Source organism: Rhinopithecus bieti, unplaced genomic scaffold (genome assembly GCF_001698545.2).
Source record: "Rhinopithecus bieti isolate Rb0 unplaced genomic scaffold, ASM169854v2 scaffold_19018, whole genome shotgun sequence".
Classification (NCBI taxonomy): Eukaryota; Metazoa; Chordata; class Mammalia; order Primates; family Cercopithecidae; genus Rhinopithecus; species Rhinopithecus bieti.
In genome coordinates, this window is record NW_016809658.1 from 1313062 (window position 1) to 1337527 (window position 24466).

At 44.3% G+C, this 24466-nt stretch overlaps 2 pseudogenes across 1 annotated transcript; both read left to right on the plus strand.

Annotated features, from left to right (window-relative positions):
* Nucleotides 1-3493: 3493 nt before the first annotated feature.
* On the plus strand, nucleotides 3494-4034 carry LOC108540819 (60S acidic ribosomal protein P1 pseudogene; annotated as a pseudogene). The gene has a single exon (XR_001888777.1). The product of XR_001888777.1 is annotated as a 60S acidic ribosomal protein P1 pseudogene (transcript).
* An 18427-nt stretch (nucleotides 4035-22461) lies between these two features.
* LOC108540820 (dnaJ homolog subfamily B member 12-like) lies at nucleotides 22462-23939 on the plus strand (annotated as a pseudogene).
* Nucleotides 23940-24466: the final 527 nt, after the last annotated feature.

Consider the following 24466-nt stretch of genomic DNA (forward strand, 5'->3'; position numbering starts at 1 on the left):
GTTTGAGACCAGCCTGGGCAACATAGTAAGACCCTGTCTCTTAAAAAAATTTGTTTTAATTAGCTGGGCATGGTGGTGAATACCTGTAGTTCCAGTTACTTGGGAGGCAGAGATGGGAGGATTGCTTGAACACAAAAGGTCAAGGCTATAGTGAGCTATGATGGTGCCACTTCCATCCAGCCTGGGCAACAGAGGAAGATCCTGTCTCAATAAATAAATGAACAAACAAACAATATGACTCTCTCTGTCTCTCTCTCTCTCTCTCTCTCTCTCTCTCTCTCTCTCTCTCTTTCTCTCTTTCTTTCTTGATAAAGTTTCACTCTTGTTACCCAGGCTGGAGTGCAATGGTGCAATCTCGGCTCACTGCAACCTCTGCCTCCCAGGTTCAAGTGATTCTCCTTTCTCAACCTCCCAAGTAGCTGGGATTACAGGCACCCACCACCATGCCCAGTTAATGTTTTGTATTGTTAGTAGAGATGGGGTTTCACCATGTTGGCCAGGCTGGTCTTGAACTTCTGACCTCAGCTGGTGAAGTGATAAACAAATTGTGGTACATCCATACAACAGAATACTACTCAGCAATAAAAAGGAATGAACTACTGACATATGCTGAAACATGGACAAATCTCAAATGCATTATGCCAAGTGCAAGAAGTCAGACTCAAAAGCTACAAATTGTATGATTCATTTCTGTGAAATTTTTTCTAAAAGATAACACTAGGGTGACGGAACCACATCAGTGGTTGTCAGGGTCTAAGAGGTGGGGGTAGGAGATTGACTAAAATTAGGAAGGAAGAACTGTGTGGGAGTGATAGACATGTTCTACATCTTGATTGTGATGATGGTTCACAAATGTCTACATTTGTCGAAGCTCATCAAATTGTGCACTTGATACTGGTGAATTTTATGTTATATAAACGATACCTCAATAAAGCTCACAAAAGTAAAGGAAGGAAAACCTGACCAACTGTTTTCTGCCCTTTCTGAAGTCCTCCTGTTCTTGCTTGTACATTGTATGCTATATGGGCATCCTTGTTTGAAGTGTGGTTTTCCCCTAATTGTTCACTGATACGGTTTGGCTCTGTGTCCCCACCCAAATCTCATCTCAAACTGTAACCCCCATAACCTCCACATGTCGAGGGAGGAACTTGGTGAGAGGTGATTGGATCATGAGGGTCCTTGTGATAATGAGTGAGTTCTCACGAGATCTCATGGTTTTATAAGGCAGTTTTCCCTGCTCTTGCTCGCTGTCTCTCCCGCTGCCTTGTGAAGAAGGTGCCTGCCTCCCTTTTGGCCATGATTATAAGTTTCCTAAGGCCTTTCCAGCCATGCAGAACTGTGAGTCAATTAAACCTCCTTTGTTTATCAATTACCCAATCTTGGGTAGTATCTTCAAGTTATAAATTACCCAACCTTGGGTAGCCCATCTTCAGTGTGAAATGGACTAATAGATTCAACTTTCTAGCTAAAATGCAAATTCTCTGAATGGAAGGAGTTATTGCAAACAGACTTACGCCAATCTGAGTATATACAATTTTGGTTCTGTTTGGTGGAAACAGTAGTCACTGAAGAAGCTGTTGGAGGTGGGTGAGGTTAGAGGTGGGTGAGGTTTATCTGCTTCCCACACCCTCCCTGTCCCATGACATTGATGGGAAATCTCAAATCAAATTCTGCCACATATATGAACATTCACGAAAAAAGAACTTGTTAACTAGTAAATGAAAGACAGTTTATAAAGCCTGTTCTTTAACGGGCCGTGAAACCCAAGCTCTCTACCCTTTGAAGTGTTTTGGCCACTGTCTTATATGAAAAGTTTATCTGAGACAGATATGACAACATTCCAGAAACAAAACTCTGTTACCCTCATATGTGGCACTGGGCAACCAGACATCCTCCTAACCAATGGCTGGATGTAGAACTAGTTAGGGATCAAGTCTCTGATGCCTTCTCTGAGGGTACAGGCAACAGACCTTCCTAGATTTCTCTACCCTATTTGAGTGGTTCTGAAGTATTTTATCCCCATCCACGCATCTCAAATATCTTCAATTTCACCCAGTTGAGAGCCCACATTCACTATGCAGGCTACTAGCTACTACTTGAATTAATAAAACCCCTTTCTGACACTCACTATGCTAAGCCAAGCATAAGGTACTGATCAAGATATGGATATCATTGGTGCTCACAGCAGCTGCCTGAACTTCCTAATTGGAATGGAACTGGCTATGCCCTGGTTGTGTTCTTGGCAAGAGGTGCTGCCCTTGGAGCTTCTACCAAATAGCACAAACTCAATATCTTCAGTCTATGCTGAACTTTGTGAAGATAAATTATAGATATCTTACTGAGAACATAGCCTCTCTTAAACTCTTCCTAAAATGTTTGACTTCTAATAGATGCTTAGTATCTTTAAGGAGTATAAGCCAACCACATTAAGAACAGAGGGGTTTTAAGCAGAAAGAAAGGAGGTAAAGGAAGGATGGAGGGAGGAAGGAAAGAAGGGAAAGAAACAAGTGAGCATTGGCCTAAACTGCTTAAAATTGTTGCCTATGTGACTTTTAGCCCCCAGACCTTCCTTGCCTCTGAAGTTGCAGATACTTGACCCCGGGCTCAGCTTCCGGCCCAGCTTTTTGGAAGGCTTTGGGGACTGGAGGTTTTTTCAAACAGAACCAAATATAAGGAAATGATTCTGTCTGTGAAAAGGCTAAATCACTCTGTGTAAATAAAACTGGGGAATTTCTGGAGTGCAAAATAATTGCCAGAGGCTAATGAACAGCCTAAAATTAGTCCAATTAGACCACAGAAGCAAGGCTCCTCTAGGTCTCTGAGTCTGCCATTTTAAGGAAGCTCCACTCCTTCACCTCCCAGTCACCTTCCGGATCCTTTCTTAAAGAAAACCAGTTCTGGGGTCCTGGAGTTGGAGCCCCTCAGGGTTGAGCTAAAAGGCAGGAAAAAGAAGTGATGGTGTGAATAGACAGAGCGCCAAGCAGTCCCTGGACCCCGAAGACTACCCTGACACCTACCATTCCTGTCATTTCCAGTTTGTCTTTTTTTTTTTTTTTTTTTTTTGAGATAGAGTCTCTCTCTGTCCCCCAGGCTGCAGTGCAGTGGTGAGATCTCAGTTCACTGCAACCTCCACCTCCTGGGTTCATGTGATTCTCATGCCTCAGCCTCCCGAGGAGCTGGGATTACAGGGACCTGCCACTATGTCCGGCTAATTTTTGTAGTTTTAGTAGAGATAGGGTTTCACCATGTTGGCCAGGCTGATCTCAAACTCCCAACCTCAGGTGATTAGCCCACCTCAGCCTCCCAAAGTGCTGGGAGTATAGGCGTGAGCCACCGCACCCGGCCAAGTTTGTCTTCCCAAGACAAAAGCTTTGGGATTCAAATCCCGGCCCTGCCATGCTCTAGGCCTATAGTCCTGGGAAAATCACTTAGCATTTATGAACCCTAGGTTCCTCATTTGTGAAAAACAAAAACAAACAAAAAAAAACAAGCAAACAACACCCCTTTCCTCAGCTGCCGCGAAGGTGCTCAGTCCTTCCGAGGGAGCTAAGGCCGCGTTGGGGTGAGGCCCTCACTTCTTCCGGCGACTAGCACCGCGTCCGGCAGCGCCAGCCCCACACTTGCCCGCGCTATGGCCTCCGTCTCCGAGCTCGCCTGCATCTACTCGGCCCTTATTCTGCACGACGATGAGGTGACCGTCACGGAGGATAAGATCAATGCCCTCATTAAAGCAGCCGGTGCGAATGTTGAACCTTTTTGGCCTGGCTTGTTTGCAAAGGCCCTGGCCAATGTCAACATTGGAAGCCTCATCTGCAATGTAGGGGCTGGTGGACCTGCTCCAGCAGCTGGTGCTGCACCAGCAGGAGGTCCTGCCCCCTCCACTGCTGCTGCTCCAGCTGAGGAGAAGAAAGTGGAAGCAAAGAAAGAAGAATCCGAGGAGTCTGATGATGACATGGGCTTTGGTCTTTTTGACTAAATCTCTTTTATAACGTGTTCAATAAAAGCTGAACTTAAAAAAAAAAAAAAAAAAAAAACAAGCAAACAAAACACAGTGCTTGCCTATAGTGGCCATCCAATATTTTTCCTTGCCCAATATCCACCCACTTATTTGTTTTTTGATTTTTTGGGTTTTTTTTTTTTTTTTTTAATGGAGTCTCACTCTGTCACCCAGGTTGGAGTGCAGTAGCATGATCTCAGTTCACTGCAACCTCCACCCCTAGGGTTCAAGCAATTCTCCTACCTCAGCCTCTGGAGTAGCTAGGACTACAGGTGCCTGCTACCATGCCTGGCTAATTTTTTTTGTATTTTTAGTACAGACAGGGTTTCACCATATTGGTCAGGCTGGTCTCGAACTCCTGACCTCAGGTGATCTGCCCACCTTGCTCTCCCAAAGTGCTGGGATTACAGGTGTGTGCCACCATGCCCGGCCATCCTTTTATTTGTAATAGCACCCTGTTTATATTTGGTGGAACAGCTCCTCACCCACTCTTGGCCTACATGGTGCTGGTGATGCAAAATCAACACCATCCCCCAACCCATAGTCGAACAGGTTGTCACATGACCATGATCTGGCCAATCAGTATATTCTATCCCGGCCCCAGGGTGAAATGTTCAGTTATGAGTCAGGCACCCCACTGGGATCACCGAGACTCAGTCCTGAGACTTATTGGCACAAGCTTCTTTCTCTTCTAAACTCGAAGCTGAAAATGATGTGGACCCAGCCTTGCTGCGGTCACCACACACAGAGAGGCTGCCTGAGAATGAGGCTGAGATGAGAGAGAAGGGCACCAAATACTGACGGCACACTGGATAGCACCAGGCCTGAAGCAAGGTCTCCCCAGGGACTGGTCCGTGATAGAAGGAAGTAAGTTCTACTTTTTACATAAACCAATTTGAGGTGGGTTTTTTATCATCTGAAAACCTTTCATTATGATTTCAGTGGACTCTGAAATCATAACGCCTGAGTTTTAATTGTGGCCCCATGCTTATTAACTGTGAGACTTTGAGTAGTTTACTTAATATCTCAATGACTCAGCTTCCTCATCTAATAAATGGATAATAATAGCACCAACCTCATAAGGCTGTTGTGAGGATTAAATCAGTGAATACACATAAAGCACTTATAATAATGCCTGGCACATAGAAAATGTATATTGGTGTTAGCTTTTTTTTTTTTTTTTTTTTTTGAGACCGAGTCTCGCTCTGTTGCCCGGTCTGGAGTGCAATGGCACCATCTCGGCTCATTGCAATCTCCACCTCCCAGGTTCAAGTGCTTCTCCTGCCTCGGCCTCCCAAGTAGCTGGGATTACAGGCGCCCACCACCATGCCCAGGTAATTTTTGTATTTTTAGTAGAGACGGGGTTTCATCAGGTTGGCCAGGCCGGTCTCGAACTCCTGACCTCAGGTGATCCACCCGCCTAGGTCTCCCAAAGTGTTGGGATTATAGGCGTGAGCCACCACTCGCGGCCCGAAGCAGGGTTTTAAGCAAGGAGGTGACATCTGACTTTTGTTTCTAAAGATCACTCCAGTTTTTGTGTTGGAAGTAGACTGTGGAGCAAGGGCAGAAACGGGAAGACAAGTCAGGAAGCCCTTGCAGTATCCAGGAGAAAGATAATGCATCTCTCAGCATGTTGGCTTTATTCTCTCACACCATCTTTCTGCTGATGAAGGAACTATGTCTGCTGGTGGCTTCTAGGCTCACCATCTCACAGCTTATGACCAGAGGGCAATGGGCTTTTTCTGTTTAATTCAAATTTTGAAAATAAACAAGTACAGTACAGTGGAGGGTATGTACCCACTCTACATTCCACTTGTCACCCTACCACAGATCTAGCACACACACAGCTGCCACTCGTTGAATGCATTTTGGAAAACAAATAAGTAACACATAAACATGCAGACTTCTACCAGGTTGATAGTGTGAGGTGGATTGTAGTGCATCGTTTACAGCCTCTTGCTTGTTCTACTTTATGACCAATGGCTACATGTGCAAATTTGACTAGATAAATCTCACAGGGGTGGCCAATGACCATGAGAGAAGCATACAGTCATACCCAGAGAATTGGGTTCCTGGCCTCATTGCCATCATCCCCTTGTTGAGTTATTCTTTCCTAGACAATGAGAAGATATATATAGTTTCCATCTTAGGCAATGTATTTTGAATCATAACAGGCAATTTTATGATATCAATAAAAGGAAGAAGCTACTTTCAAATATTTTATCAACATTTTTATCCAAAAGAATAAGGGCAGAATCATCAAGTAAGGCATAGAAGAGGACAGGGAGGACATATTAAAAATAGGGAGTGTCGAAATCAGACCCTGAAAACCAGCAGCTCAATAATTGAACCTATAGACATGTACTGTTTGGCCAGCACAGTAGTGACCCACTTGTTGATTTTAATTTTTTAAGTTATTGGCTGATATGTACATATCAGGGTTTTTCATAGGAACTCAGATCTCTAATTTCTAGTTAAAATGTTGTAGTGTACTCCAGATATCTGGCAGTGCTGAGCCACCTTTGCCCAGTCCCTGATCCCTGGATCGAGATTCCCTGGAGAAGGAGCCTCTCATTCCCCACATACACTCTCCTTCTGAAATGTATGGTACCTCCTTAGCCCCCATAAAAAAAAAATTAGAACTTAAACCTCTAATTTATTTATTTATTTTTTTGAGACAAAGTCTGGCTCTGTCGCCCAGGCTGGAGTGCAGTGGTGCGATCTCGGCTCACTGCGAGCTCCACCTCCCGGGTTCACACCATTCTCCTGCCTCAGCCTCTCGGTAGCTGGGACTACAGGTGCCCGTCACCACACCCAGCTAATTTTTTATATTTTTAGTAGAAACAGGGTTTCACTGTGTTCGCCAGGATGGTCTCGATCTCCTGACCTTGTGATCCACCCGCCTTGGCCCCCCAAAGTGCTGGAATTACAGGCATGAGCCACCGCGCCCGGCCTGAACCTCTAATTTTTAAGTGTATTTTCTGAGACACCATACAAAATCCAGAATAGTGTTCTAGAACTAACATGGTAAAAGAAATCTCAAACCATGGGAATGCAAAACTTATGAGTAAGAACAGAGACATTTTCAATTAGGTGCATTTATATCATAGAACAAGTATAAAACAGGCTAATGTGTTAATTTTGGCACATCTATCATGAGTGAGACCCTTAGTCATGCCAAATCACAGAGATAAATTTAGAGTCATTCAAAGCCATTAGGATTATTAGCTCCTACATAAGAAATGTAGTATTAATAAACTCCAGCCTCAGTGTATACCAGTTCTTTGGCCCATGTCTGTGTTTCTAAGCCATAACTACAAAATTCTAGGGTTTGGGTAGATACATCAGAACCAGGAACTGGAGTTGACTCAAATTATGAACCAAAAATTCAAAGAGATTACACTCATTTCTGAAACCGAGTACTGAACTGAAATACAACATTATGTTTTTCTAAATTGTGGACTCATCCAAAAGGATTTCCACGAAAACCAGTAAAATCCTACTGAACTACCATGAGCTAAAACTGAACCAGTGTTTTCTACAGCCAACAGACACATGAAAAAATGCTCATCGTCACTCGCCATCAGAGAAATGCAAATCAAAACCACAATGAGATACCATCTCACACCAGTTAGAATGGCAATCATTAAGAAGTCAGGAAACAACAGGTGTTGGAGAGGATGTGGAGAAATAGGAACACTTTTACACTGTTGGTGGGATTGTAAACTAGTTCAACCATTATGGAAAACAGTGTTTTCTAAAATGATTTAACCAGAGCATCAGAATATTATCTGAACTAAACCAGTATTTTTTGTTTGAATATCTTCTGATAAATATCTTTAAAAGTTTACATATTTTTGTTTTGATTATTGAGCATATCAAAACTGCAGGAAACAATATTTCAATCAATAATCAACTTGTAAATTCCAGCAGATACTGCTAGTTGCCTACTAAATACCCATTCCATCCTCTTTCTTTAACAAAACCCAGATTTATTAAAGGAGACAATGTATCCAACTTCCTTTTCCTAACCTCCCTTGGAACCACATGTGGCCACTTACCTAAGTCTCAAACTATGAGATCTAAGTGGAAGTCGCGTGGAACTTCCAGGAAAACCTTTTGCCGTGGATGCATTCTACATTCTTCCATCTTGGAATTTAGTTGAGCTGTATGGCTATAGCTTCAGTATCATAAGATAAATTTAAGGATGGAAGCCATACACGAAGAATGGTAAAACAGAACCAGAGGAGATGAGAACATTGTTGTCACCGTAAAGGTCCAAATTTCTTTCACAGATAAATAAATCTTTACTGTATATGAGCTAATGTTTTGGGGATTTTCTGTTGTATGTAGTCACACCATATCCTAACTGATAAAGACAGCACATGCTAATTTTATAGAAAGCAACTCAGTACATGTTTTTAATTCAACAAATATTCATTGAATACCTACTATGCACCAATAATTGCATTAAGGATACTGACATATCTCTTGCTCTCATGGAACAGAGAAGAAAGAAAATTTGGCTAGGCAACTAGATGCAGACTCAGCCCAACTATTAATTAATATAGTCTTTGTACTTGGAGAAGTCACCTGACTTTTCTAAGCCTTAGGTGCTTCTTGCGTAACATCCTGGGGTTTGACCACATTTTTCTAAGGTCACTTCCAGCTCTCTCATTCCATGATTCAGTTGGTTTTCATAGAAAGTCTGCCCTTTCCTTGCTACCCATAGAGACTCAGCCACGCTTAGTCCCCAAAGGCCAGTGAATATCCACATCCCTACATAATGGAGCAGGAAAATGCGAAAGAGAAACAGAGATGCAAATCCTGAGCTGTCATCCCATCCTTAGGTGGATTTTCATTTGGCCCTTGACATTCTTTTAAATTTGGATGAGTTGTCAAGATTTTTTAAAGAGGTGATTTTGAACTTGGTGCGGTGGCTCACACCTGTAATCCCAGAATTTTGGGATGCCGAGGCGGGTGAATCACAAGGACAGGAGATCAAGACCGTCCTAGCCAACATAGTGAAACCCCGTCTCTACTAAAAATACAAAAACTAGCTGGGCGTGGTGGCGCGCGCCTGTAGTCCCAGCTGCTCATCAGGTTGAGGCAGGAGAATGGCTCTATCCAGAGAGTCGGAGGTTGCGGTGAGCCGAGATTGTACCACTGTATTCCAGCCTGGGTGACAGAGCAAGACTCTGAGAAAGAAAGAAAGAAAGAGAGAGGGAGGGAGGAGAGAGAGAGAGAGAGAGAGAAAGAGAGAAAGAGAGAAAGAGAGAAAGAAAGAAAGGGTAATTTTACATAAAGTTATGTGGGTTTCCAGCTTCTCTGAAACTTTCCTAGAAGATCTGGCAGCACCAGGCCTTTCTTCCATGGTCACAAGAGATGGGAGCAGAGTTGCCTAAACAAGTTGAGTTGTGTTTATCCCCACCCCTTCCAGTTATCTTGCACCCATGTTTTCAATCATTTTCTCTCCCTAGAGAGCCCTTGTTGGTATATGAGTTTGAGGTCCTGTTTCAGCCAGCCATAATTGTCTAATTTCAGGGTCCCCTGTGTAGTGTCAGCACTGCTTTAATGACTCTGCTAGAGTATTTATTAGATTCCACAATCAGCAGTGAGAAAAGCCAAGAAACAACACAACTGACATCTAACAACACCGAAAAGGTTCAGGAATAGTCAGTACCAGCTACTTCTGGAAGTGGAAGGTTAAGGTAGGGCTAGCAAAGGAATATTGGTTGAAAACTCAATTAAAAAGCAGTTCAAAGAGACTTCCACTTTGGCTAAGATGGAATAGCAGACCAAATTTACTCTTCTTCCACCAAATGCAACTTATAAAATAGACAAATATATGAAACAGTTGTTCTGAAGACATTGAGTATAAGGCAATGAAGTATACCAATTCCTGAGAGACAGGAAATAAACAAAATGAGCTCTTTGAGTGCCCCGGCTTACTGACTTGAGAAAGTTTCCAGGTCCACCCAAGATTGGCAGAATATACATTGTTTTTAGTACACAAAAAACATTTACCAAAATAGTCCAATTCTGGGCCATAAAATGAATTTCAATAATGTTAAATGGTTCAAGTTATACAAAGTATGCTCTGTGACCAAAATGAAATCAATAAGAAAAATATATCTCAGTAACACTGTGTGCTCTCCCCTCCCGTCCTCCTTCCTTCATCTCTCTGCACCACCACAATGGTGTGCATAAATGTTCAGGCTGATGCTCTCAAGAGCATCAACAATGCTGAAAAGAGAGGCCACGAACTCAGGTTCTTATTAGGCTGTGCTCCGAAGTCATCGTCCAGTTTTTCACTGTGATGATGAAGCATGGTTACATTGGCAAAATTAAAATCATTGATGATCAAAGAGCTGCCTTACAGGCAGGCTAAACAAGTGTGGCGTGATCAGCCCCAGATTTGATGTGCAACTCAAAGATCCAGAAAAATGGCAGAGTAATCTTCTTCCATCCCACCAGTTTGGTTTCATTGTATTGACAGCCTCAGCTGGCATCATGGACCATGAAGAAGCAAGACAAAAACACACAGGAGGGAAAATTCTAGCATTCTTTTTCTTTTTTTTTTTTTTTTTTTTTTTTTTTTTGTTTTGAGACGGAGTCTCGCTCTGTCGCCCAGGGCCTGGAGTGGCATGGCGGATCTCAGCTCACTGCAAGCTCCGCCTCCCGGGTTTTAACGCATTCTCCCTGCCTCAGCCGTCCCGGGTAGCTGGGACTGACAGGCGCCCGCCACCTCGCCCATGGCGGCTAGTTTTTTTTGTATTATTTTAGTAAGAGATGTGGGGTTGTGTCACGGTGTTACCAGGATGGTCTCGATCTCCTGGACCCTCGTGATTCCACCCGTCTCGGCGCCTCCAAAGTGCTGGGATTACAGGCTTGAGCCACCGCGCCCGGCCCTCTAGCATTCTTTTCTAGATATGTAATAGAGATTTACAAACAAAATGCCTCTTGGACAAACAAATAAACAAATAAATAAATAAAATCTCAAAAACACCCAAATGTTTGAAAACTAAATAACTCACTTCTTAACCCATGGGTCAAAGAAGAAATCAAAGACAAATTAGCATTGTGAACTGACGCAAAAGAAAACACAACATATCAAAATGGGTGGGGTGCAGGGAATGCAGAACTTAGAGGGAAATCCATAGCACTCAACTGTCTAAAGTAGGAGAAAAAGAGTGCTCAAATCAACAACCTCAGCTTCCTTCTTTCTTAAGAAACTACAGGAAAGTGAAACTCAGAGTAAGCAGAAGAAAAAAATAATAATAATACCAACATTTTAAAGAGGTCATACTAATTCTACATGAACTCTTCCAGAAAGCTAAAGCGGGGGTGGGGCGGGGGAATCCTATGAGGTCAGCATTCTATGAATCAAACCAAAGACATTGCAAGAAAAGAAAACTTATGCCAGGTGCCTCACGCCTGTAATCCCAGCACTTTGAGAGGCCGAGGCAGGCGGATCACAAGGTCAAGAGATCGAGAGACCAGCCTGGCCAACATGGTGAGACCCTGTCTCTACTAAAAACACAAAAATTAGCTGGACGTGGTGGCACATGCCTGTAATCTCAGCTACTTGGGAGCCTGAGGCAGGAGAAACGCTTGAACCCGGGAGGCAGAGCTTGCAGTGAGCCGAGATCACGCCACTGTACTCCAGCCTGGGTGACAGAGCGGGACTCCGTCTCAAAAAGAAAAGAAAACTTACGAACGTAGGTGCAAATTTCTTAAAACAAAATTTTAGCAAATTGATTTCAATTATATACAAAAAGAATCATATATTTTAACCAAGAAGGCTTTATCCCACAATTGCAAGATTACTTTAACATTTGAAAAATTTCAGGGTGGGGCACAGTGGCTCACGCCTGTAATTCCAGCACTTTGGGAGGCCGAGGCAGGCAGATCACCTGAGGTCAGGAGTTCAAGACCCACCTGACCTACATGGTGAAACCCTGTCTCTGCTAAAAATACAAAAAAATTAGCTGGGCGTGGTGGCGTGCCTGCAGTTCTAGCTACTCAGGAGGCTGAGGCATGAGAATCACCTGAACTCGGGAGGTGGAGGTTGCAGTGGGCCGAGATTGCACCACTGCTCTCCAGCCCAGGGGACGGAGGCGGACTCCGTCAGAAAAGAAAGAAAGAAAGGAAAGAAAGGAAAGGAAAGAAAAGAGGAGGAGAGGAGAGAGGGGAGGAGAAGGAGGGGAGGGGAGGGGAGGAGAGGGGAGGAGGGGAGGGCGAGGGGAGGAGGGGAGGGGAGGGAGGGAGGAGGAGGGAGGGGAGGAAGGGGGATGGGGAGGGGAGAGGGGGAGGAGGGAGGAGAGAGAGGAGGAGGAGAAGAAGAAGGAAAGAGAGAAAGAGAGAGAGAGAGAAAGGAAGAAGAAGGAAGAAGAAGAAAAGAAAAGAAAAGAAAAGAAGAGAAAGAAAAGGAAAGAAAAATCTTTGGTGCCATGGTGGCTCATGCCCTGTAATCCAGCCTTTGGGAGGCGAGTGGGAGGATTGCTGAGCTACAGGAGTTCAAGACCAATCTGGGCAACTGGATGAAACCCGTCTCTACAAAAAAAAAAAAAAAAAAAAAAATTTAGCCGGGCACAGTGGCACATGCTTTAATAGTCCCCCAGCTATTGGGCAGGGTTAGGGGTGGAGGGAGGTTGTTGAAGCAGGAAGATCACCTGAGCCCCGGAGGTTTTTCCAGCTCAGTAAGCGGTGGCGAGAGACAAAGTGAGACCCTGCTCCAAAAAAAAAAGCATTTGAATAATTTATTCACTAATTAACAAATAAAGGTCAGGTGTGGGGCACACCTGAATCCAGCACTACTTGGGAGGCAAGGCGGGAGGCTCACTTGAGGTCAGAAGTTCAAGACCAGAGCTGCCAACATGGTGAAACCCATCTCTACTAAAATACAAAGAATTAGCCAGAGTGTGGTGGACGGTGCCTGTAAACCACACTACTGGGAGGCTGAGGCAGGAGAATCTTTTGACCCCAGAGGTGGACGGTTACAGTGAGCCAAGATCACAGCCACTGCACTCAGCCTGGGTGACCCAGTGAGATCTGTCTCAAACATAACAACAAAACAAACAAACAAATTAAAGAAAAACCATGTGACCAGCTCAAATAAGCATTTAAGACTCTGTCTAGATGAAAATTTCAACAAACTAGGAACAGTGGGAATTCTAAATCTGATAATGGATAACTATGAACACACCCTACAGCTAGCATCATACTTAATGGTGAAAGACTTGACTGTTTCCCCAATATCAGAACAAGGAAAGGAATGTCTGCTGTTACTACTTATATCAACACTGAACTTGGTAAGATGTAAATTTTTCCCCAATTTGCTTATAGCTATAATAAATCCAAGTCAAAATCCCAGCAGGCTTTTTATATTTTTATATTACACATTAAATATACATAATGTAACATAACATTTACATTTACATTATATGATTCATTTTTACTTAACAATGATGTTTTTTAAAAATTGACAAGCTGATCATATAATTCATTTAGGGAAAGGCGCGGTGGGCTCATGGCCTTGGGGCGGGTTAGGGGTGGAGGAGGTTGCTGAAGCAGGAAGATCACTTGAGCCCAGGAGTGGAGGCTAGCAGTGAGCCGTGTTTGGGCACGCATGGCATTGGCGGGGGGGGGTGGGGTTAGGGGTGGAGGGAGGCATGGTGGCTCATGCCTATAATCCCAGCATTTTGGGAGGCTGAGGTGGGCAGATCACTTGAGATCAGGAGTTCAAGACCAGCCTGTCCAAGAAGGTGAAACCCCATCTCCACTAAAAAGAAAAAAATTAGCCGGGTGTTGTGGCGCATGCCTGTAGTCCCAGCTACTTGGGAGGCTGAGGCAGGAGAATGGCTTGAACCCGGGAGGTAGAGGTTGCAGTGAGCTGAGACCGTGCCACTGCACTCCAGCCTGCATGACAGAGCAAGACTCTGTTTCAAAAAAAAAGATAATAAAAAATAAAAATATAATTCATTTAGAAATGCAAAAGATTTGGAATAACCAATTCAACTTTGAAAAAGAAGAATAAATATGGAGAATTTACCCTATGTAACTTTAAGACTTAATATAAGTTACAATAATCAACATAGTGTGGTACTGAATTCAAAAGAGACAAATAGAAAAATAGATTAGAGACTAAGAAACAGTAACTCGCGTAAGTGCAAAGGCAATTTGATGGGGAAAACAGTCTTTTTTGACAAATAGTGTTGAAATAATTGGATATCCATGTACAAAAAAGAAAAAAAAAAAACCCAGAACTTTGACCCATCTCACACTACACAGAAAAAATTAACTGAAAATGGTTCAGGAACATGGCACTCCCCTGTAGTCCCAGCTACTCCAAAGGCTGAGGTGGAAGGACCATTTCACCCCTGGCTTCAAGGCTGCAGTGAGCTATGATCATGCCACCGAATTCCAGCCTGGACATCAGAGTGAGATTTTGTCTCCTTTTTTTTTTTTTTTTTGTTTTTTTGGAGACAGAATCTCGCTCTATCACCCAGGCTGGAGTAGTGCAGCAGTGCTATCTCGGCTCACTGCAACCTCTGCCTCCCGGGTTCAAGCAATTCTCCTGCCTCAGCCTCCCAAGTAGCTGGGACTACAGGCACATGCTGTCACGCTCGGCTAATTTTTTATATTTTAGTAGAGACCAGGTTTCACCGTGTTGCCCAGGCTGGTCATGAACTCCTGAGCTCAGGCAATCCGCCCACCTTGGCCTCCCAAAGTGGTAGGATTACAGGTGTGAGCCACGGCGCCCGGCCGAGACTCTGTCTCTTAAAAAAAAAAAAAGAAAGAAAGAAATTAATTAAAAATAATTTACTCAAAATGGATCACAGACCTAACCTAAAACTATTAATATCTAAGGAAACACACACACACACACACAAGAGAAACTCTTTGTGACCTTGGGTTAAGCAAATATTTCTTAGAAACAGCACCAAAAGCAAAATCAATAAAATAAAATCAATAAATTGGACTTCATCAAAATTAAGAACATTTATGGAAGATTCTAAAATCTCTTATGGAGAAAAAAAGAAATAAAACTGAGAACATTTGCTCTTTAAAAGACATTGTTAGGGGAATGAAAAGGCAAGCTGCAGACTAGGAGCAAATATATGCAAGTCACACATTTGATAACAGATTTGTATCCAAAATATGTAAAGAAATCTCAAAACTCAATAAAAAAACAAAACAACCAAATTTTATAAATGGGCAAGAGATTTGAACAATTTACCAAAGAGGATATACAGATGGCAAATAAGCACATGCAAAGATGCTCAATATCATTAGTCATTAGGAAATGCAAATTAAAACCATGAGATACCACTACATACTCATTAGAATATCTAAAATTTAAACGACTGACCAAATCACATGTTGGCAAGGATGTTGAGCAACCTAGAACTTTCTGGTTCACTGCTGGTGGAAATATGAAATGGTACAACCAGTTTGGAGAACAGTGTGGCAGTTTCACTAAAGGTTAAACATGTTGTTCAAAGTTCAACTAAAAAAAAAAAGTTAAACATGCACCTGCTATATGGCTCAGCCATTCCATTCCCAGGTGTTAACCCAAGAAAAATGAAAAACCATGTCCACACAAAGACCTGAACATGAATGTTCATAGCAGCATTATTTGTAATAACCAAAAACTGGAAACAATCCAGGTATCCATCAACAACTAAATGAATAAACAAATTTTGGTGTATTAATCCAACGAGATACTACTTAACAATAAAAAGGAATGAACTATTGATATACTCAACGACATGAATGAATCTCAAAGTAATTATGCTGAGTGAAAAAAGGCAGAATCCCTCCCCACTAAAAAGAGCAAGTACTATATGATTACATTTACATAAAATCTTAGAAAATGCAAACCAATCTAGTGGCAGAAAGCAGATCAGCAGTTGCCTGAGTAGGCAGCGGAAACTTGAGGGGCAACTAATATGATCACTGTCTTTTTTTTTTTTTTTGGGGTGGGGGACAGGGTCTCACTCTGTCACTCAGGCTGGAGGGCTGTGGTGTGATCACAGCTCACTGACTGCAGCCTCAACCTCCCAGGCTCAAGTGATCCTCCCACCTCAGCCTCCTGAGTAGCTGGGACTACAGGCATGCACCACCACGCCCAGCTAATTTTTTTCTTTTTTTTTTTTTTTTGAAATGGAGTCTCACTCTGTCACCTAGGCTGGAGTGCAGTGGCGCAATCTCGGCTCACTCCCAGCTCTGCCTCCTGGGTTCACGCCATTCTCCTGCCTCAGCCTCCCGAGTAGCTGGGATTACAGGCACCCACCACCACGCCCAGATAATTTTTTGTATTTTTTTTAGTAGAGACGGGGTTTCACTGTGTTAGCCAGGATGGTCGCGATCTCCTGACCTCGTGATCCACCTGCCTTGGCCTCCCAAAGTGTTGCGATTACAGGCGTGAGCCACCACACCTGGCTACGCCTGGCTAATTTTTAAATTTTTTGTAGAGACGGAGGTCTCACTTTGTTGCCCAGGCTGTTCTCAAACTCCTGGACTCAAGCCATCCTCCTCCCTTGGACTCCCAAAATGCTGGGATTACAGGCATGAGCCACCGTGCCCAGGTGCTCATTATCTTGACTGTTTATAATTTCATGGGTGTATACATATGTCAAAACTTATCAAATTGTACATTTTAAATAAGTCACATTTATTTTATGTCAATTATATCCCCATAAAGCTGTTTTTTAAAAAAAATAACAATTTGATCCTTAGCTGCCTTCCCCAACTCCGTGCAACTGAGCAACTGCCCTCCCACAATCCTGCCACTAGGCTTAAGGTTTATTCTCTGGAGGAAGTTAATGGAGCTTCTAAGGACTGACTGGAGGACAGCGGGCACCATGGATGGCAAGGAATTACAACAAAAAAAGGAAAGTCCACAGAATGAATGCTGAGACTCACTGCTCTTTAGCCCCCACCCCGGGTCCCAGGACACTGGCAGCCAGGTCTATCTCCTTGAGCAGAAGACTGGAAGACTTACTGGCCCAAGAAGAAATACTCAAACATCCTGACATTGGAGGTAGCAGAGCCAGATAACCCTATGGGGAAGACAGCAGTCAACAAGTTCCACTCATAAGATCAGAGCCTCCATTTGGCTTTTTAATACTCTACTCTTAAATATAAGCAGACAGCTAAAACTAGAATTTCACTGTTCTGAGAACATGAAAGGTCAAGAAAGGCTCGTACAGGGGGCTGGAGAGCACTGTCAGAAAGGTAAATTATATTCTTTAGAAAGAAGTCCTTTTAAAATGCCAAAACCAGAAAAACCATGAAGTAGCAATTTAAGCAAATTAGGATGTGTGAGGATAAATATTACAAGAATCAGCTGAAAGAATTGAAAGTGGTTGCCTCCTAGGAAAGGAAAATAGGGAGGAATAAGGAAATTACTGCAGCAACACGTGTAGGAGAATTATGTGGCTCTCTAAATTATGTGCCCGTGGGCTGAGCATGGCGGCTTATGCCTGTAATCCTAGCACTTTGGGAGGCCAAGGTAGGAGAATCCCTTGAGGCCAGGAGTTCCAGACCACCCTGGGTAACGTAGCAAGACTCTGTTTCTACAAAAGAAAAAAAATTATCCAGACATGTGACACGCATCTATCTAGCTATTTGGGAAGCTGAAGTGGGAAGATCACTTGAAGTCAGGAGTTTGATGCTACAGTGAGCTATGATCAAGCACTGCACTCCAACCTGGGTAACAGAGTGAGAACTTGTCTCTTAAAAATATATTAATTTAAAATAAAAAAATTATGTGCCCATGTAACTTTGATTAAAACTGGGGAAAAAGTGAAAGAAAATTCATTAGAGATGAATAAAGTTCTTGAAAAATCAATGGGTAGGATAATCACATGTCTGTGTTTGCCAGAAACACTCCCAGTTTTCATCTATTAATAGCACTCCCTTTTACTCTCAAAACATGCCCATTTGGCTAATTTTATGATGTGTGAGGTTGACACCTCCTGAATCCACTGATCAACCTTAACATCACCTTAACATCAGACACAGTGTCCTCCTGATAACGATGCAGCAGGAAGTACACGGTTCCACCTATGAAATATCGTTGCCAAAAAAAAAAAAAGCAAAACTTGAATCTCAAGTCTCCCGGTCAGGGTTTCTCAACCTCAGCACTGCTGACATTTGGGACACACAATTCTTCCTTGTGGGCAGCTGTCCTGTGCACTGCAGGATGTTTAGCAGCATCCCTGGCCTCTACCCACTAGATGCCTGTAGCACCCCCACCCCCAGGTGTGACAACCAAAAGTCTCCAGACATTGCCAGTGTCCCCTGGGAGGTGAGGGAAGCAGAGTCTCCCCCAGCTGAGAATCACTGTTGTCTACATCTTCAGCACCAATGTACAGGAAACAGGATGGAAAAATAGGTTGAAGGACACTAGCAGAATATACCAGCCACATTCAGAACGTGGGAAGTTCTGAAGGACAGATGACCCAACTATGTCAACAAACAAATGGCAAGGGGAAGGTATAGGGGAGGGACCATGACAGTATAAAAGCCCTTAAAAAATGTCAGCGAACACAATGTGTGGACTTGTTTGGATTCTCATTTAAACAAACTGCAAAAAGACATTTTTGACACAACCGGAGAAAACTGAGTTCGAAGGTATTATGACACTAAGAAATAACGCTAATTTTGTGGATGTGATAATGGTAACTATGGTTACAGTATTTTTTAAAGCTTTCTGTTAGAGACACATATTGCTGTACTCGTGGATAAAGTGTTACGATGTCTATCTGGTTGCAGTAGGGGAAAATGGGGACTAGATAAGACAACATCGAATCAGCGACTGGTATTGACATTGAGTGACGGGTACACAGATGTTCATTATACTCTTCTCTCAACTTTCGTGTATGTTTGAAAGGTTTTGTGATAAAAACTGAAATGTAATAAATCAAATCCATGAAATTAACAAAGCATGGCTCAATGGGAAGTTTCCAGAGTTTGCGGCTGTATCCCTGGCTCCTCCACTAATAGTTCTGTTCATTTTAAGCAGGAAAGTCACTTCTCTGGCCTACAGGAAAAGGATCTTGAATTGAGAGATGTTCATAGTTTCTTCCAAGTGAGATTTTTGATGACTCTGTGACATTTCTTGAATAAGTGTGCTGAGTAACAGCCCTGAGGACCCAGCAGTCTCAAAAGCTTGACTTTGTGATAGAGATGCTGGTGGACTCGCTGGTGGTGAGTGCTGGCCCAGGGCTCCCAGGTTAAGCAATGTGCCCCCTCCTCGGCCCCTTCACTAGTTTAGAAGTAACAAGATCAACTGCCTCGGAACATTCTGAATTAGAAAGCGCCTGCTGAATAAGGCTTGCGTCAAGCTTCTCTTTAAGCGGCTGTGGCTGCAGTTTGAGTAACTTGTCAGGAAAGTGTGAACTACAAGTCAGTATTACAAAAGTGTTTATTTTCAGCCTTTCCAAAAAACAGTGAGAAAGAGGAAAGCATGCATAATAAAGCAGCCGGGCATCTGAGGCAAAAGTTGGCTTTTCCTTAATCCTCTCCTCCCATCCTCCTACCCTTTTTGACTACAGGTACCCCTTTTCTGTGAACTTGAATGCAGCCTCCCACAGGTTTGGACAAAAGAACGAGCAGGAAGAAGACATTTGGAACGGGATGGAGGAAAGAGGTAGCCCTCATAGGTAGGGGTGCAGAGCTCAGAGTGGAAAAGGAACAGCAGAAGTCCTGTTCTCCCATGCCCTTGCCAAGTCCTGCTGCAACAAAATGATGAGCTTGGAACTGACTGCCAGCTGCCACAAAGGGAACCCTTATTACAGAGAGCTCCCCGAAACACCCGTGGAAACAGCGTCCAAAAGATTTCTGCTCGTGCTTTGAAGAATGCAGAAAACTCTCCTTGCCACCATATGTGGAGCATTACCCACAGAGAAGGGAAGGGGGAAACACACCCATCTCCTCCCCTCCATCCCCAACTTGGGCCCCAACTAAAACCTCAGCCTCTCTTCCTCAGCCTATCACAAGGGCCTCCCACCAGTCTTCCATCCATGAGGGTGGCCTTCCACAAATGCAAGCCTGCCCAAGCTACTTACTCTACTCTTTAAGATATTTTCACAAGCCCTCATAGCTGAGGGGAATAAAATCCAGTGTACAGAATTTCCAGTAGAGGCAGTGAATACTAGTGATTTAAAAGCATCCTCAGAAATCACAGGTGATGCAAGAACCCCTGGATAAACCTAGAATGAGTTTCTCTATAATATTCAGTTGCCAGGCCTAGGGCCAGAGCCAAAGGAATCCCACCTGGACTCTGGGACCCTTGGCTTTGGGCCTATTCCCCAGCTTTTCCTATGCTGCAGCTCTTCCATCTCCCCAGAAGAGAAGTGGTGGGGGCGAGGGGGGGTCAATTACCAAAAGGCAAGTCCCTCCCTGAAGAAAGTGCCGTGGAAAGGGCAGCCCCAAACAGTGGGTCCCCCAGCCTGAGGGAGTACGAAGGATGGAGCAGCCCCAGGAAGGCTAAAGTGTGCATTCCAAAAGTCTTGTACACCTGAGTTGTCAATCAAAGCAATTCAGCTGGCAGCCCAGAGACCAGCAGCAGAGGCAAACAAGAGCCCTGAAGGGTAGAGGGAGTCAGAGAGGCAGCAGAAGGTGGATCAGGTCAACTCTGAAGATGAAGTACAAATGCCTAAGGGGTTTTACCCTCCTTCAAAAAATGTGTAATTACACAAGTAATGCATGAATACATTCTACTGAGAAAATACATCACTTCAGGGCTGGGCTTGGTGGCTCACACCTGTAATCTCAGCACTCTGGGAGGCCGACGTAGGTGGATCACCTGAGATTGGGAGTTCGAGACCAGCCTGACGAACATGGAGAAATCACGTCTCTACTAAAAATACAAAATTAGCCAGGCGTGGTGGCACGCACCTGTACTCCCAGCTACGCGGGAGGCTGAGGCAGGAGAATCACTGAAACCTGGGAGACAGAGGTTGTGGTGAGCTGAGATAGCGCCATTGCACTCCAGCCTGGGCAACAAGAGTGAAACTCCGTCTCAAAATAAATAAATAAATAAATAAATAAATAAATAAATAAATAAATAAATAAAATACATCACTTCAGATTAAACTGCTATGTTGGTTAGGATGTGTTTTATTGTAACAGAACACCTGGCTAACAGTAGTTTAAGAAACAAAGGCTTTTACATATCTCAGGTAACAATAAGTTTGGAGAAAAACAGTTTCTGCTTTGGAAAAGGAAGAAGGTATCAAGATGCTGGGGTGGGCCAGGATTATGCCTATAATCCCAGCAGATTGGGAGGCTGAGGCAGGAGGATTGCTTGAGCCCAGGAATTTGAGACCAGCCTGGGCAATATAGTCAGACCCCCAACTCTATAAAAAATAAAAAATTAGCCAGGTGTGGTGGCACACACTTGTGGTTTCCACCACAGGAAGCTGAAGCAGGAGGATGGATTGAGCCCAGGAGCTTGAGGCTGCAGTGAGCTATGATGGTGCCACTGAACTCCAGCCTGAGTGATAGAGCAAGAGACCCTGTCTCAAAAAATAAATAAATAAATGAATAAATAAATAAATAAATAAACAAACAAAAGGCAGAGTGCAGTGGCTCATGCCTATAATCCCAGCACTTTGGGAGGCGGAGGCTGGTGGATCACCTGAGGTCAGGAGTTCAAAACCAGCTTGACCAACATGGAGAAACCCCACCTCTACTAAAAAAAAAAAAAAAATACAAAATTAGCCAGGCGTGGTGGCACATCCCTGTAATCCCAGCTACTCAGGAGGCTGAGGCAGGAGAATTGCCTGAACTGGGGAGGTGGAGGTTGTGGTGAGCTGAGGTCATGCCACTGCACTCCAGCCTGGGCAACAAGAGCGAAACTCCGTCTCAAAAAAAAACAAAACAAAACAAACGAAAACAAAAAATAAGATGCTAAGCTGATGTCTCTACATTTCTCCATTTCTCCTGGTCTTTTTTTTTTTTTGAGATGGAGTCTTGCTCTGTTGTCCAGGCTGAAGTGTAGGAGCGCAATCTTGTCTCACCACAACCTCTGCCTCCCAGGTTCAAGGAGTTCTCCTGCCTCAGCCTCTCGAGCAGCTGGGACTACAGGTGCTCGGACCACACCCAGCTAATTTTTTATTTTTAGTAGAGACAGAGTTTCACCATGTTTGTCAGGCTGGTTTTCAACTCCTGACCTTGTGATCTGCCCGCCTCGGCCTCCCAAAGTCATGGGATTACAGGCGTGAGCCACCATGCCCGGCCTCTCCTGGCCTTTTCCCTTGGGTCACAAGATGGTTGCTGTAACTCCAAGCATCACATTTCCAAAAACTCCATCCCAAGGCAAAAAGGAAAGGGAGAAGCAGAACTCTTCACCTTCATCTACTTACTTCATCTACTATACCCTGTCTGTTATTAGAACAACAGCAACAAAAATACTTCTTAAAAGTCACCAGCAGTTTCCATACTCTGGTTCTGCCATGTAATCCAACAAGGATGAAGCCGAGCTCTATACCAGCATTGCCCTCAAGGCCATCCGGCACAACCAGCCCGACCAGGCGCTCCTCTTCCTGGAGAAGGCACAGTGGCTATACCCAATGCCGCGAGTTTGCATCTTGATGGAGTCCCTCAACTAGGAACCACAAACTGCTGGTGACTAGCCCCAACCCACAGACGCAACCCATGCCACCCACAGGAAAGCAGGTGGGACTGATGCTCCCTAGGCCAATGGTGAAGCTGGAGGAGGAGAGACCACCAAAGGCTACACTGCAGAAGGAGTTGCAGCTGTGGAAAGGGTCAAGCAATGTAAGGATTACTATGAGATCCTGGGGGCGAGTAGAGGGGCCTCAGATGAGGACCTGAAGAAGGCCTACCACAAACTGGCCCTCAAATTCCACCCAGACAAGAACCATGCACCTGGCGCCACTGAAGCTTTCAAAGTCATTGGCACAGCATATACAGTACTCAGCAACCCGGAGAAGAGGAAGCAGTATGGCCCGGCGCGGTGGGGCATGCCTGTAATCCCAGCACTTTAGGAGGCCGAGGTGGGCAGATCATGAGGTCAGGAGTTTGAGACCAGCTGGTTTGAAACCAGCCTAGCCAACATGGTGAAACCCTGTCTCTACTAAAAATACAAAAACTAGCCGGCCATGGTGGCCCATGTCTGTAATCCCAGCTACTCAGGAGGCTGATGCAGGAGAATTGCTCGAACCCGGAAAGCAGAGGTTGCAGTGTACTGAGATCGAGCAATGCACTCCAGCCTAGGCGACAGAGCAAGACTGTCTCAGAAAAGAAAGAAGGAAGGGAGGGAGGGAGGAAGGGGGAGAGAGAGAGAGAGAGAGAGAGAGAGAGGGGAGAGAGAGCAGTTTGACCACTTCGGCGATAACAGGAGCCAGGCAGCCAGGCCCGGCATCGGCAGGGGACTTCCACCGCGGCTTTGAGGCTGACATCTCCCCCGAACACCTCTTCAACATGTTCTTTGGCAGTGGCTTCCCTTCTAGTAAAGTCCACATCTACAGCAATGGCCACATATACCTCCCAACAAAGGCAGGGCCCCAGGGAGAAACAGAGTGACCGCCGGCTAGGGGTGTTTGTGCAGCTGATGCCCATCCTCATCCTCGTGTCAGCTCTCAGCCAGCTCATGGTCTCCAGTCTACCCTACAGTCTGAGCCCAAGACTGTCTGTGGGCCACATCACAGGCGAGTCACTGACCACCTGAGCACTTTCTCCGAGGAGTACACAGGCTCCAGCCTCCAAACAGTCAAACCGAATGTGGAAGATGATTATATCGCCAACCTCTGGAACAACTGCTGGAAGGAGAAGCAGAAGAAGGAAGGCTTGCTGTACTGGGGCCGCTGCTTTGGCAACACAGATATGTACCACAAAGCACAGAAGATGGACAGCCCCCTGCTGCAGCTGACTGTCACAGGTGCAGGCCTCCCTGCATGGATAATCTGGGGCCACCCAAGCCACTGAGGTCCAAACTATGAAATTCTTGGAGAATTGTTAGTGACATGCACTGAGCCAAGGTGATGGACTGTATATTTAAGGAAAGACATACAAAGAAACAAAATTAAAACAGAATTGGAAGCCAAAAAAAAAAAAAAGTCAACAGCAGACTAGGTCACATGTCTACCCCTAGACAAATCACAGGCAAAGGGGAGTGGTATAAGCATACTTGGCTTAGATCAATCATGATTTGACACCTGGACCTACCTTCCCTGAGCACAATGCTGCCTTTTGATACCTGAACAAGACTTGAGTTGCTAGCATTAAAGAAGGGGGTGAGTGGGAAATGGCTGTTATTAAGCAGCCAGTACTATCTACTACAACTGAAGTCCCCTTTGACCAACCCCGGAATCTTGAACCGCCTCCCACCTCTCCAGAGCAAACCACTCTTACCAGTTTGATGTATATTATTCCAAACTTTGCATATGGACATATACATATAACAAAACACCATAAAAGACATGGGGCATT